Source organism: Lupinus angustifolius, chromosome LG01 (assembly GCF_001865875.1).
Source record: "Lupinus angustifolius cultivar Tanjil chromosome LG01, LupAngTanjil_v1.0, whole genome shotgun sequence".
NCBI lineage: Eukaryota > Viridiplantae > Streptophyta > Magnoliopsida > Fabales > Fabaceae > Lupinus > Lupinus angustifolius.
In genome coordinates this window covers 16,789,946-16,805,950 of record NC_032009.1, presented here as the reverse complement: position 1 = coordinate 16,805,950, position 16,005 = coordinate 16,789,946, and the positions used below count along the sequence as shown (strand labels likewise).

General features: G+C 34.7%; 1 pseudogene; it reads right to left on the bottom strand.

Moving 5' to 3' along the window:
- LOC109342415 lies at nucleotides 275–1,788 on the bottom strand (annotated as a pseudogene).

Sequence of the window (16,005 nt, the reverse complement as noted above, 5' to 3'; positions counted from 1 at the left end):
AAATTATGTTTGTAGCATTGGTGAACATGGAAACTGGATATCTCAAATGATCACAAAATGGTAAAGCATTTCCTGTCACACTACTAAAACTAATAAAACTTAAAATGAACAAGAAGTTGTGCAAAAACTATCCTTTTAATTTATTTATATTAGAGTATAACTTAAGATCATAACAGTATACAGTACATAAAAAATAACTGTAAGTTATGATAAACAAATTGTAAATTGTGATCATGTTTGTATAAATAATTACAGTTTCTTAGTTTTAAAAAAAAAGTATCACTGGTCTGTCTCCACATCAGTAGTTGAAGCAATTCCAACCTGCAACCATGGTGAAGAACTCCTACTATGGTTCATGTCTTTTAGCTCACTTAGTTTTGCTAACTTGACCTTACTATCAGCTTCATTATCCACCTCATTTTGCATCAAAGCATTGTTGGTGTTATTAATTTTGTTCTCATTGTTGTTGTCATTGTCAGTTTGGTTATGCTGGTTGTGAATATTACATTGGTTGTTGTTATTATTATTATTATCATCTTTGATAATATCCTTTGTTCCTACCCTTGGCTGCAAGAAAATTTCTGTGGACACATTCCTTCTGGCAAGGTCGTTGGTAGAAGCTTGAAAGTTAAGGTCTAGTTTGAGATCAATTGGCCCAGAAGAGCTATCAAACTTTGGTATTTGTTCCTTATGGTCATGAAATTGTTGAAATCTAGCCAAGGTAGAAGTATCTGGTGTATTTGATGATGTAATCCAATGACACCTTTTATGTCCTCCCAATGCTTGTCCAGAAGAGAAACTCCTATGACAAATGGAACACTGATGAACTTTGGATTTGCTCTTAGAGGAAGAGGGTAATGTAGAGCCATGATGAAATTGAAGAGTGGAGTTTGATTTTGTAGGAAAAAACTATTCTTGTGTTATAACATCATCCTCAGCTAGACTATCATCAATTCTTGCAGCAAAACATCCCTTAACTTTTTTGTGGCTAGCTCTATGTCCACCCAATGCTTGATGAGAATTGAAAACTTTCTTGCATGCTTTACATTCAAACAAGCCTTTTGCAACCCCCTTAGACTTGTTATCAACATGATTAACTCTACATGGCAATGGTGCAATGAAGTTCACAGGGTTTCTTCTTTCCTCATCTTTGCTTGCTGAGGGACAAGACTCTTCAAGCTCAACCACATGAGGATCAACAATGGCATTGGACAACATCATCAAACAATTGGCTAGATCTTCTTCCTCGCTTAAATGGCAATTATATTTATTGATGCTATCACCAACTTTGGATCTGAATGATCTCTTCCTTTTGGACCAACCACAACTTCTTCTGGCAATGCCATCATAATCATCATCAGCTTCAGAAACAGGAGATGAGACTTGAGATTTAACATCTTCGGGGGTGCATTTCCATGTTCAAGGAAATATTTACATGACAAGAATTCTTTGCCACAATTCTCACATATTCGACAACTTTTTAACCTATTAGGGGTTGTTCTTAGGGCATACATTCGTTTATTATTTGGTGGTACACTTCCACCATGCCTCTCTTCCCAATCAACTTCAGGGTCATCTTCACCATCATCCATGTGCCTTATTTCATCACCTATGCCATGTGCTCTCTTGTGTCCTCCTAGAGCTCTTCCACAACCAAACCCTTTCTTGCAAACTTTACAAAAGTGCTTGAAGTTTGATTGTTGATCCACAATCAAAGCCATAAAATTATAAAGGAATATGAAAAAAAGAAATAAAAATGGAAAACAAAGGAAAAGGAGGGGGAGATAGATGAGATAAGGACATTAATTAATGATGAAAGAAATGTGGAGTTTCTTCTTGTAGTGATAGTTGTTATGGGGTTGTAAGGTGAAAATTAAGGGGAATTAGTCCTAGTTTTTATTTAGAGTATTGGTTGGATTTGATTCATAGATAAGATAGAAATGTAAGAGTTCTTTGTTAGAAAGGGAGTGTTGTGAGAAGTGGTAGGAGGGTGAAAGACTTTTTCTTGTTAGCAAGGGAGTGTTGTGAGAAGTGGTAGGATGGTGAAAGACTTTTTCTACAAACTCGTGGTAGTATATTTCTTTATGTCCCTGTTTTAACTTGTGATTGTGGTAATGATTATTGTGTTTATTAGCACTTAGAATAAAATTGGGCGGTTGTGATTAAATATGTTAATCATTAGAAAATTGGGGAAATGTACAAAATGTGTCTGTAAATGTTGTTGTCATACTATTTTGGAGATTTCCAAAACTATAATATTGCGACCATAATTGTAAGGAATAAATATTATGCATTGTTCTATTCAATTCCAAACCAAGAAAACTATGGAATGTTTCTCCTCATTACTTCTTCTATTATGTTGATTCACCACCCAAATACTAATCACTTGCACTATTCGACAAAACTATAAAGTAGCTTTTTAGGTAGCATGTAGCTTTTTGAGTCACTCAAAAATTATTAGAGGCGTTTGATAAACAAAAATTGAAGGTAACTTGTAACCTTTAAAAAAAGGAGCTTGTAGCGTTTGAAAGCTACTTTTCAAAAAGCTACTTCAAGTAGCGTTTAGAAAGTGAAAGGATATTTCAATAATTTCTTTCCAATTTTGCCCTTCAATATTTTAACAAATTACAGTACATACTCTTAATTAAAAAACCATATTAACCTTATATGTCACTCCTACCTTTCCTCCATCTACGTTTCCTTCATAGAGAAAAAACCAATAGTCTCATCCACTCCTGTAGCTTCCTAGTAATTATCACTTCAGATATGTAATACAATTTATAGGTTTTATATCTGTCAAAGAACGCTGATTCTATATTTTTTACTGACATGGTTACACATGACATAGTTAGAGCCCCTCCTATTATTTTAGTATATATAGTGAGATATGTTGGAAATAAGCGAGCATTCAAATAGTAAAAGAGATTAGGGAAAAGAGAATAACACGAGAAGTTTGGTAACGAGGTTCAACCAATTGTGCCTATGACCCCGAGAGTATTGAGAGGCTACCACTATGTATTAGAGAATTAAGATTTGTGTTTAGTTATTGTTCTTCTTGTTATGTTAGGTTTACATAACATAAATATATAGCCCTCTACCCCAACCCTTTTATATCAGTCCAAGTCCATAACTTGTATTTGTCCTATATGGAGATATGAGCCATTGCACAACAATCTCCACCTTAGTGAATATCAACAATCTCCATCTTACGCCAACCCTAAACCCTATCAACATGAAAATCGGTCATCTAAATGACGACTCTCTAAAGCACAGGTGGAGATTTATGTAAAGATGGGTAATTGAGAAGCTTGATCATAATCTATGTGTAGTCATTTATGTAAATATTTGGGTTGGATTCTGATTTCAATTCCCCAGCAGAGTCGCCAGCTGCCACGACCCAATTTTCAGTTAGAAGATCGACTCTAGTTTATGATGGCTATGGTTCACGACGGCGGAGGAAGGTGGTGATGAACGAGGTTCCATTGCCATATGATGTGGTTGCTATACCCCTTTCTCCCTTTCACCCCTACTCAGCGACGAGTTCCTAAAAGTGCAAAGAGTCAAGACTTACACATGTAAGGCTAACCGAAGTTTTGATGAAGAAAACAGACGTACAAGAAAGCTTGAAGATCGTACAACAAACAACGAGCCGAAGAATCATAGGCTGCATCTATAGACTTAAGGCATTATAATACTTACTTGTATTAGAAGTATTAAGATGATTTCCTTAGATTGAGTCTAGGTTAGGTAAACCAAGGTAGGAAGTCTCACAAGAACTAAAATTGAACAAGACTAAAATTTAGGCATAACATCTATATATCTTATGATAAGTAGGCTCATACATACACATACATAGTTTAATGCATTAAAAGGTATTATATTTTGAAAAGTTATGTAGAGAATGTCCATATCATATAGGTAGTTTACCATACATCAAGAAAAACATTTTTAAATCAGTATAATCGATTAAGCAATTTGTGTAATCGATTATCTAGAATTCAGTTACTAACTAATCTGATATTGTTAGCACTTTAATAGATTAAGACACTATATAACAAAAAAACTAATTTTTAATAGCCCATTAATTAATTAAGTAGATGAATAATCGATTAATATCAATATTAGTAGGATTAGTATAAATGTTGTAATTCTTGTCAATGTGGCATAACTTGCATTTTTCTAAAATAGTTAGAGAGCATGCATTTTCATAGATTGCCTTACAGTGAGAAAGTGCATTTAGAAAACTTAGAGAGTGAAAGCATTCTGAGTTAGGCTTAGAGATTAAAATCATTGCATGTTTTCTCTAGTTTTATATGTAGTGCATTCTTATATATAGTTCTTGATTTCTTTGAGAGAGAAATGAGGAAAATATTTTTCTAAAAAGAGAGCAAATCAATTTTTGGAAAACCTAATGCATTAAATTTAATTTAGAATTAGGTTCTTGTGGATTTTCTACTTTGTATTTTAGATTGAGTTTCAATTGTTAAATCCGAGTATTAAGTACTCAAGTCAACTCAATATAATCTGTTTTGAACAAGGAAGTTGATATTTTTGTGAATTGTTTCACTACAAGAGAGATATTGATAATCTTCACAGGGACTAAGAGGGCTTGGTTCGAGTGATACCCGGGCTGAGGCCGAATCGTGAAAGGATAGGAGATCCTAGTAGTCGATTTAGTTAGGTCAAACCTAGGTTGTCAAGCTCATAGGTTATAAGAAATGACCGACTTAGTTTTTCTGTTTTTGTAATTGGAAGTGTGTTTGTAAACTTACAATTGAAATACTGAAGAAAAATCTCTCGAGATCAGAAGGGGAGGTCTGAATGTAGTTTGTAGTGAACCACAAAGAACCAGGATCAAAATTTATTGTGCATTTCTTTCTATCCCTAATCTCTTTACTTTGTTGATTAATTGTGTTAATATGAGTCGCATGTTATAATATGTTTTACTGTTTTTCTGTAACTTCAATAATTAATCAATTGTGTGAAGATTTGGTAATCGGTAACTTGCTATGCAAGAAACCAAAGAATCAAGTAGTGCAAGTGTCAGGATAATCGATTATCCACAAGCATAATCTATTAAGTCCTAGCATTGTTTAATCGATTAAAAACTAGTTTAATTGATTAAGTGCAGTCTGTTTTAGTTTTGCGCAAATTATAGGAAAAGTGGAGTAAGTGATCTACAACAGCTATTCAATCCCCACTTCTAGGTGTATTCTGGCCTGCTGATACCCAATAAGTGGTATCAAAGCTAGTAAGAAAGGACTAGCTTGACCATATATTCGTTTGATCCTAGAGGATACTACGATGGGTTCCACAAACCCTTTTGGAGGTGATGGCGCGTCTATCAACCACCCTCCGATTTTCAGTGGCAAGGGATACGCCTATTGGAAGGTGCACATGAAAATATTCATTGAGGTGATTGACACAGATATTTGGGAATCTGTGGTCAATGGTCCTTTTGTTCCACTTCACTTGGTGGACGATGAACCTAAAGAAAAACCAAAACGTTTACGGAGCGTAAAAAGGTTTAGCATAACCTTCGTGCCAAAAATATTATGACATCAACTCTATCTTATGATGAGTTCTTTAGAGTATCGCAATGCTAAAATGCTAAAAAAATATGGGACACTTTACAAGTGACTCACGAAGGCACGAGTGAGGTTAAGCGCACTAGGCTAAATGCGTTAACACATGAATATGAGTTATTTCACATGTTATCAAATGAATCAATTAGTGAAATTCAAAAGCAAATTACTCACATTGTTAACCATTTAGTTTCCCTAGATAAAACGTTTTCTAAAGGAAAGTTAACTAACAAAGTTTTTCATTGCCTCGACATGAAATGGCAGCCGAAAGTAACTGCAATCACGAAGTCACAATACTTAGATTTCATGCCTTAGCGACTCGATTTGGAAAATTTCAGGAACACAAGATGGAGTTAGGGCATTTGACCATGAATGAATATTCAGACCGGAATAAGAAATGTGTCTCTCTCAAGGCAACAAGTTTTCAAGATCAAGAAGAGGATGGCGATTCTGATTCCGACCTGGATAAGGAAACCATGAATCTCCTACTTCGAAAATTTGGCAAATTCCTGAAGAAAAAGGGGGATTTAAGAGGTTTTAGAAGAAAGAAGCGCGAGACTCAACCAAGAAGGGCAAGAACTCAAAGAAGCACTTCACTTGCCATGAATGCGGGAAGGTTGGACATATGAGACTCAACCAAGAAGGGTTAGGATTAACATCGATAGAAAAAGGGTAATCCTATTGCATCAACATCAAATAATTAAAATGCAAAAAGAATTAGATGAATTAAAACTAGAAAATGAAACCCATGACTTAATCTAATCTTGTATCTCATCTAATGGCTCGGAACATAATTTATGTCAACCTGCTATATGCAATACTTGCGAGACTTTGCAAATTGAAAATTCAAATTTAAAAGAAAAACTTACATATAGTAGATTTAACCTTGACACTTTACTTGTTGAATCTAGAAATGTTGGTAACCACATGAGATTAGGTTATAAACCCCAAACTAGCAAGAAAAGACCATAATGGAAACTTCTAGTCCATAATCGTAAAAAGTCATACACTCACATGCCTACTTGTTTTTACTGCGACACTTATGGCCATACTACCACTTCATGTTATATTAGAAAGTATGGTGTGCCTGATGGAACTTATATTTGGGTGAAAAGGGGACAAAATGCCATGGTTACTAACAGAAAGGGACCCAATATCAATTGAGTACCTAAACAAGACAAGTAATTTGTTTTGCAGGTATGCCTACAAATACATGGACATCACTAGTACTTAGATAGAGGGTGTTCGAGGCATATGACAGGTGACAGATCGAAATTCCTATATCTCTCACTCAAAGAAAAAAGGTATGTCACTTATAGTGACAATAATCGAGGGAAGATACTTGGAGTTGGAACTATTGATAATACTTCTCAAGCTATGATCGAGAATATGCTCTACGTGGAAGGCTTGCAGCGCAACTTATTAAGTATCAACCAATTGTGCGATAAAGGTAATAAAGTATCCTTCGATTCTGATTGTTGCATTATTCGTGGTAGTATATCTAATAATGCTAAGTTTGTTAGTCATCATATAAACAACATATACATGGTTAATTTGGAGGATGTCACTACATTGTTCTCAAAATGTTTTATCTCTAGAGAGAATGACATCTGGCTTTGGCATAGACGCGTTGCACATATACATATTAAACACTTAGATAAATTGTCATCTCACGATTTAGTTGTTGGTCTACATAAACTTCGTTTCAAATCTTAAGAAGCTTGCGACACTTGCCAGAAGTGTAAGCAAGTTAAGAACTCATTTGCGTCTAAAAATGTGATCTCTATAACAAGGCATTTGGAGCTCCTCCATATGGACCTGTTTGGACCATCGCAAATCATGAGTTTCGAAGGTAGCTAATATGCCTTAGTAATCGTAGATGATTTCTCTAGGTTTACATGGACCCTGTTCCTTTCTGCTAAAAGCGGTGCATTTAAATCTTTTAAAAGCCTTGCCAAGTAAATCCAAAACCAACTTAACCTGAAAATTGTATATATACGAAGTGACCATGGTGGTGAGTTTGAGAACCATTTGTTTGACAAGTTTTGCAATAAATATGGTATCCCGTACCAATACTGGGCTCCTAGAACTCCTTAACAAAATGGAGTAGTTGAGAGGAAAAATCATGTATTAGAGGAGCTAGCCAAGACTATACTTAATGAAATAAAATTGCCTAAATACTTTTGGGCCGATGTTGTACATACGACTTGCTATGTCATAAATTGAGTACTTCTTAGGCCAAAATTGTTAAAAAGTCCTTAGGTTATTGAGAGGCCGAAAATCTAATATATCTTATCTTCATGCCTTTGGATGCAAGTGTTTTATTTTAAACATTCGAAAACGAGCTTTAGGAAAATTTGATTCAAAGGGTGGTGATGGTATATTTTTAGGGTATTCGATGCTTAGTGATGTATTTAGAGTTTTTAATAAATACACTATGATTGTAGAAGAATCGATCCATGTACATTTTGATGAATCTTCTCAAAAAGAGAAGAGAAAGGTTTTGTTTGATGATGTTACATGTGCTTTGGAAGAAGCATACACTAAGGACTTGGAAAATGACAAAGAAGATAAGGATGATCAAGAAGTTAATGAGGAACATCATGATTTTCCGAGTACATGGAAAATCAAGAAAGACCATCCACTTCATAAAGTATTAGGTGATATCTCTACGGGTGGTAACCCATAGTTCTTTGCGTAATTTTTGTAATTTTGTTGCTTTCGTGTCACAAATAGAGCCTAAGACCATAGATGAGGCCATAGAGGATGTGCATTGGGGTATAGCGATGCAAGAATAAATAAACCAATTTGAGTGAAATAATGTGTGGGATTTGTTCCCCAAAACAAAAAGACCATCCGATAATTGGCACTAAATGGGCCTTTAGAAATAAACTTCATGAATATGGCTTAATAATACAAAACAAATCACGCCTTGTGGCCAAGGAATACAACCAAGAGGAATGTATCGATTGCGAAGAAACCTACACCCCGGATGTGAGGTTAGAGGCCATTAGGATGCTATTGGCATTTGCATCGATCATTAATTTTATGTTGTTCCAAATAGATGTCAAGAACGCCTTCTTGAGTGGATTCATTCAAAAGGAGGTTTATGTTGAGCAACCGCCTGATTTTGAAGACTACAAATTTCCAAACCGTGTCTATAAACTCAAAAGGCACCTTATAGCCTAAATCAAGCTCCTCGAGCTTGTATGATAGACTGACTACTTTTCTCTCAGATAATGGGCTCGTTCGTGGCAAAGTCGACACAACGCTCTTTATCCAAAAATTAGATAATTATGTTTTATTAGTTCAAATTTATGTTGATGATATTATATTTGGAGCTACTAATGACCTTCTTTGCATAGATTTTTCTGATTTGATGCATGATGAATTTGAAATGTCAATGATGGAAGCGCTTACATTCTTCCTAGGATTACAAATCAAGCAAATAAACAGTGGCATATTTGTTCACCAATCAAAATACTGCAAATAATTGCTACACAAATTTGAGATGGAAAAATGTAAAGAAGCATCGACTCCTATGGCATCCTCATGCTACTTAGACAATAATGAAAAAGGGAAAGTGGTAGAGGTAACTAAATATCATGGCATGATAGGCTCTCTATTGTATTTAACTACAAGTCGTCCTGATATTAAGTTTAGTGTTTGCATGTGTGCGAGATATCAATATATGCCTAAGGAATCGCACTTTACTTCTGTTAAATGTATCATGAGATATTTAAAGAGAACCCTTGATATGAGATTATGGTATCTTACGGATGTCTCACTATCCTGGTAGGATATTCCGATTATGATTTCACTGGGTGTAAACTAGATCGGAAAAGCAGTAGTGAAACTTGCCACCTATTAGGCAGCTCTGTAGTGTCATGACATAGCAAAAAACAAGCTTGTGTTTATTTAACGACCATCGAAGCGGAGTACATTGTCGTTGGTGTGTGTTGTGCTCAAATCCTTTGGCTGAAGCAACAACTTATGGATTTCAGTCTCTCTTTAGAAAAGATACTGATTAAACGCGACAATGCAAACGCGATAAACCTATCCAAGAATCTCATCTTGAATTCTAGAACTAAGCATATAGAGATAAGGATCATTTTTTGCGTGATCATGTACAAATAGGTGATTGTGTTCTTGAATTTTTTGAAACCACTAAACAACAAGTAGATATTTTCACCAAGCCCCTTTCACGGGACTCATTCTTTGTTCTTAGAAGAGAACTTGGAATTATTGATGAGTAATATCTTGACTAGTTTGGTTAATGGTGTTTTGTGCCTTTTGTATGATAAATATTCTTATCTACATGCTATATATTAAATTCATGTTTCCCTTTGTGCTTAATAAATTGCATTCATGTTTATGTGCTAGAAATGTGTAATTCTGTCTAGAATAGTTTCTTAGGTTAAGTGTGTTAGCATACCTTGTCAATCTCAAAAACATACTCCAATATGCAATTTTACCGATGTTAATCGACTATCCTCTATGATAATCGATTAAACTGAGTTCTAGTAGCTTAAGCTTTTTAAAATCTATATCTTAAATCAATTAATTGGGCTCAAATTCTTAAGACGTTAACTGGTCTTAATCAATTAACAAGAGCCTTAGTCGATTAACGACACTGACATATAACAGATTCAGTATGCATTTGGGAAAGCTTTTTTAAATCCTAAAACCACAAATTCCTATCATTTTCTCTATTAAGTCGTGAAATTGATCTATCCTATCACTATAGTAATCCAAACCGAGCTTCCTTAAGTCTTGCTAGTCTCCTATTAGCTCCCAATTCTCAGATATTCGAAAATCTAGTTTTTCCCAACTTAAAACCCTAGCCCAGAATCATCCCAAATTGATTACATAATCGATTATAACTCTCTAACCTCAGAAAAATGGCTGATGGAAAACAAAAAAGAGTCAAAACAACTGCTAATCATCCAAGGAAAACTGAATCCAGTTGTAGTTCTGGCCATGGTGATAAGAGGGATCGCGGTGACCCATACTACTCACTAATTCTACAAGAAACTCGTTTAGAAAACTTACAAGGAAGGAAACCAACCTACATTCACTATGCGGATATGGCTCGGATTATAGCACAAGGCTTCGAGTTTCCACACGGATTGGAAGTTCAGGGTGTGAACCTATTTCTCGAGCTTAATGGTAAGGTATACCCTAATCTAGTTAGGAAATTCTATGCTAACTTCAGATACAAAGATAGTAATTATTGGTTTATGCTTCGGGAAAACTATTTGAGCTAAATGAATCATTATTTCTGGATGTGGGTGGGTTTTCTGGTGATGGTTCCGACCTTGGAGACTGCTCGAATGAGTTATGGAACTCATTTGATGCAACTGGAATGTACAAATCTTTTCTCTCAAGGGACCATACTTGCACGTGCAAGGTGAGTTAACAAAGACTGGATCATTATCGGTTGAAAACCGTCTTCTGCACTATATTGTGGCATATATTCTAGTACAAAGAAACACTAATCATGCTCAGCTAACTATCAACGACCTAAAATTCATGTTTGCTATTCGAGAAAACATAATGATCAAATGGCCTAGGGAAATTATAAAGGTCATGTATGGCATCTCGACCTCATCTTCCAAGTTGCTTGCTTATGGAATGTTCATATCACGTATCATTGACCATCTAGGAGTAGATACATCTAATACATTGATTATCACAACAAACTCCCGTGAGCACTTGATTGGCGATAATCTAATGCACAAAATGGGGATCTACAAGTATAATAGTGTTTGGGAATACCAGGAGGATCAAAACACAACTGTGGATTTGGAGTTATCTTATGAAAATGTTCCTATGAATGAACCAATTCCAGAAAATCAGGGGGAAGCTTCTGTTGTGCCTCAAGAACCACTATTCAGAATAGCTCATTTAGATGTTATGGAACGAAGGCTCAATGCTCGCATTGACACACACTATGAGTCTCTAAGGAACATGCTTCAGTCGAGGTTTGAGAGGCAAAATGACCGTTTAAATGAAGAAATGAATTCTTTAGACTTCCTCATTTGGACCACCCATGACATTATACATCCATATGCAAGACGTCCTCCTTCACCATATTAGGAATAGTCTAGTTGTGTGTAGCCTTTAGGGTGTGATGTTTTATTGTCTTGTATCTCGTTTGGTTCTTGTACTTCATGTTATTTTGAGCATTGTGTTCTTTTTGCATGTAATATGTTATCAAACTCTGACGTCCTCCTTCACCATCTTAGGAAAGTCTAGTTGTGTGTAGCCTTTAGGGTGTGATCTTTTATCGTCTAGTATCTCGTTTGGTTCTTGTACTTCATGTCATTTTGAGCATTGTGTTCTTTTTGCATGTAATATGTTATCAAACTCTGCTTATGTACTCGTTTTAAAATTCGCAATTTCATACTTTGTTGAACAATGGTCAATTATGTCGAATAATTTATGGATTATGGTTTTATGAGAATCTTGATCATATCTTACGTGTATAGCATGTTTGTTTGATTAGTACATGCTTAACTTGAATATATCAGAACTATTAATCATTTCATGCCTGATTAAATGTTTACATGTTGGATGTGTCATGCAAACCTAGTTCATATGTTGTTTTTTGTAGGTTTAATCGATTAATTGTCCTTGATAATAAATTAAAAGCACTGATTTGTGCATATGTTCAATTTTCTAAAAATTGGTTAATCAAATCAAAGCCTATACTTACTGATTAATTACAATTTCTCTTCACAAAATATTATATATCTTCTTACTTTTGACCAGTTATTATCATTTAATTGTCTACACTTTTCGATAATGTCAAAAGAGGGAGAAAGATTATTTTATCGTTTGATGTGTTTCAAGTTGTTGAGCTTCCGTAAGTTTGCTACCTAATCTTGTGTATATCATCTCATTGCTTGGTTGAGGGGGAGAACAAAGTGAGGGGGAGCAACACAACTTTGATATTTATCCAACCTAAGCAAACATATGTTGATCATCATCAAACTTATCAAACAAGGAATAGGTGTAGAGTTTGTCATCATAAAAAAAGGGAGATTGAAAGTGAAAGGAGTCAAGACATACACATTTAAGGCTGACCAAAGTTTTGATGAAGAAAACGGACATACAAGAAAGCTTGATGATCGTACAACAAACAACGAGCCGAAGACTCATAGGTTGCATCTATAGACTTAGGGCGTTATAATATTTACTTGTATTAGAAGTCTTAAGATGATTGTCTTAGATTGAGTCTAGGTTAGGTAAACCTAGATGAGAAGTCTCACAAGAACTAAAATTGAACAAGACTAAAATTGAGGCATAACATGTAGATATCTTATGATAAGTAAGTTCATGCATACACATACATACTCTAATGCATTAAAATACATTATATTTTGAAAAGCTATGTATAGTATGTTCATATCATGTAGGTAGTTTACCATATATCAAGAAAAACGTTTTTAAATCAGTATAATCAATTAAGCAGTTTGTGTAATCGATTATCTAGAATTCAGTTGCTAACTAATCTAATGTTGTTAGCACGTTAACCGTTTAAGACACTATATAATCGACTAACACATAAAAAAAACTAATTTTTAATAGTCTGTTAATCGATTAAGTGGATGAATAATCAAATAATATCAGTATTAGTAAGATTAGTATAAATGCTGTAATTCTTGCCAATGTGACATAACTTGCATATTTCTAAAATAGTTAGAAAGCATACATTTTCATAGATTGCATTACAGTGAGAAAGTGCATTTAGAAAACTTAGAGAGTGAGAGCATTATGAGTTAGGCTTAGAGATTAAAATCATTGCATGTTTCTCTAATTTGGAAAACCTAATGCATTAAAATTTCATTTAGAATTAGGTTCTTGCGGATTCTCTACTTTGTGTTTTTGATTGAGTTTCAATTCTTGAATTTGAGTATTAAGTACTCACGTCAACTCAATATAATCTGTTTTGAACAAGGAAGTTGATCTCTTTGTGAATTGTTTCACTATAAGAGAGATCTTGATAATCTTCATAGAGACTAAGCGGTCTTGGTTCGAGCGATACCGAGGCTGAGGCCGAATCGCGAAAGGATAGGAGATCTTAGTAGTCGATTTAGTTAGGTCAAACCTAGGTTATCAAGCTCATAGGTTCTAAGAAAGGATCGACTTAGTTTTTATGTTTTTGTAATTGGAAGTGTGTTTGTAAACTTACAATTGCAGTGAAGAAAAATCTCTCAAGATCAGAAGGGGAGGCCTGGATGTAGTTTGCAGTAAAGCGCAAACGAACCAGGATAACAATTCTTTGTGCACCTCTTTCTATCTACATCTCTTTACTTTTATTCTTTACTTTGTTGATTAATTGTGTTAATATGAGTCGCATGTTATAATCTATTTTACTGTTTTTCTCTAACTTCAATAATCAATCAATTGTCTAAAGATTTGGTAATCGGTAACTTGCTGTGCAAGAAACCAAAGAATCAAGTAGTGCAAGTGTCCAGATAATCGATTATCCACAAGCATAATTATCTAAGTTCTAGCATTGTTTAATCGATTAAAACCAAACCTAATGGCTTAAGTGAAGTGTGTTTTAGTTTTGCGCAAATTATAGGAAAACTAGAGTAAGTGATCCACGACACCCAACAGTTCCCCTCTCTAGTGGCGATTCACGATGGTGAAAGAAGGCCACAACCATGGGTGGTTCACGACGAGAAGCACAATGACTCTGGTTCTAAAATGTAGTGGAAGGAAGTGGAGATCAACCTTAAGCCTCAACTCGATAAATAGGTTAGGATCATCTTCTCCACGTCTTTATATTATTTTTTTCATTTCTTGTGAATTGAATATGAATCTATTAGGGAGAGATGATAGACGTGAAAAATGGAGTCGAAGTTCGCTCCATTGACCGTGACATTGAATTTCCCACTGAAACTTAGCAATATGCCATGACTTTTGCTTTGTGATTATCTCATTTAAAACTGTTCATCTATGCTACCTAATTATGTTGATTGTGTAACTAAAATTTGAACCTGCTTCAACACCCTAAATTACAAGTCCCTGATGGCTGGATGCATAGTGCTTAAGAGGTTGCATTTTATATTTGCATTTTTACCTTCTTCCATTCTTACTTTCCTTCTCTGATTTTTTTCTACACTTTATCTTTTCTCTTAGGCCTGATCATAGTCACATGATACGCGGTTCTCTTCGATACAAGTATGTAATATGCGATACGTTATCCTATCAAAGTATCGATACATTATAAGTATATTTAGTTAATATATTCAATAGGTTCTTTATACTTATATTACTATGGTTGACTAATTATTAGTGTTGTTAAAACCGTACCGGTTATCAAACCGGTCAGGGTACTGATATAGTGGTACAGTAGTTCAACCGGTGGTTCAGTAATTAAACCGCATGCCGGTTAAACCGGACATACATACTTATATTTATATATATAAACCTATAACAAAAAAAATTCAAATAGGTAGATACTCAAATAGGTAGATACTCAAATTTATAATCCATAGTCATAATCTACTCAAAATTCACATAAACAAACAACTTTAAGTCTTTAACAAATTCAAATTCTAAATTACAAAACATATATCAATCCAAAAGTATCACTTAACAACCACAAAATATAAATAAATGACACAAGTTCACAACTCACTCTACAAAACAAATAAATTTGGAATTTTAACATTTAACACCAAAATCCACTTGCACAATTCCAAACCCAGGAAAGAAAAGTCTTTGACCCTATTCCCATGACATATGCTGAACTTTTCACCACCATGCAGGTAGAGCGTATCCTAGCACCTATATTATAGAGAATCCCAATTACCATGACCGCCTAGTACAACTCTAATGCTAGTTTCGCCTACCATTTTAGGGTAGTAGGACACTCTATTGAAACTTGTAGAGTATTGAAGCACATGGTGCAAGACCTCATTGACTCAAAATGGATAAATTTTAAGGATAATGTTCCCACTGTCACGAGCAACCCTTTACCCAACCATAGCAACCAAGGAATAAATGTCTTGCAGTGGGATGATGCGAGAGCTCTTGTCGATAATGTGGAAGATATAAAGACACCATTGAGAGTCATCTTTATTGAGATGTGGAGACAAATTTCAATTGAAGTTGTGAAAGGAGATCGATATGAAAATGATGTTTGCATGATGCATGGAACTACAGATCATAATATGGAAGAGTGTTCTGAGTTTACAACTTCATATTCTATTGTAAATTTATAAGACTATAATGACTAAGTATGACTATTACAATCAGAGTACATATATATTTTTTATAAACATGTTATTTCTTAAGCAATTAACTCTTCATGCAATATATGATCCTAATCATGCAACCATTTAGATGCTAGAAAGTTTCAGTACAAAAACCATCCTACACAATATTAATCAGCATCAAATAA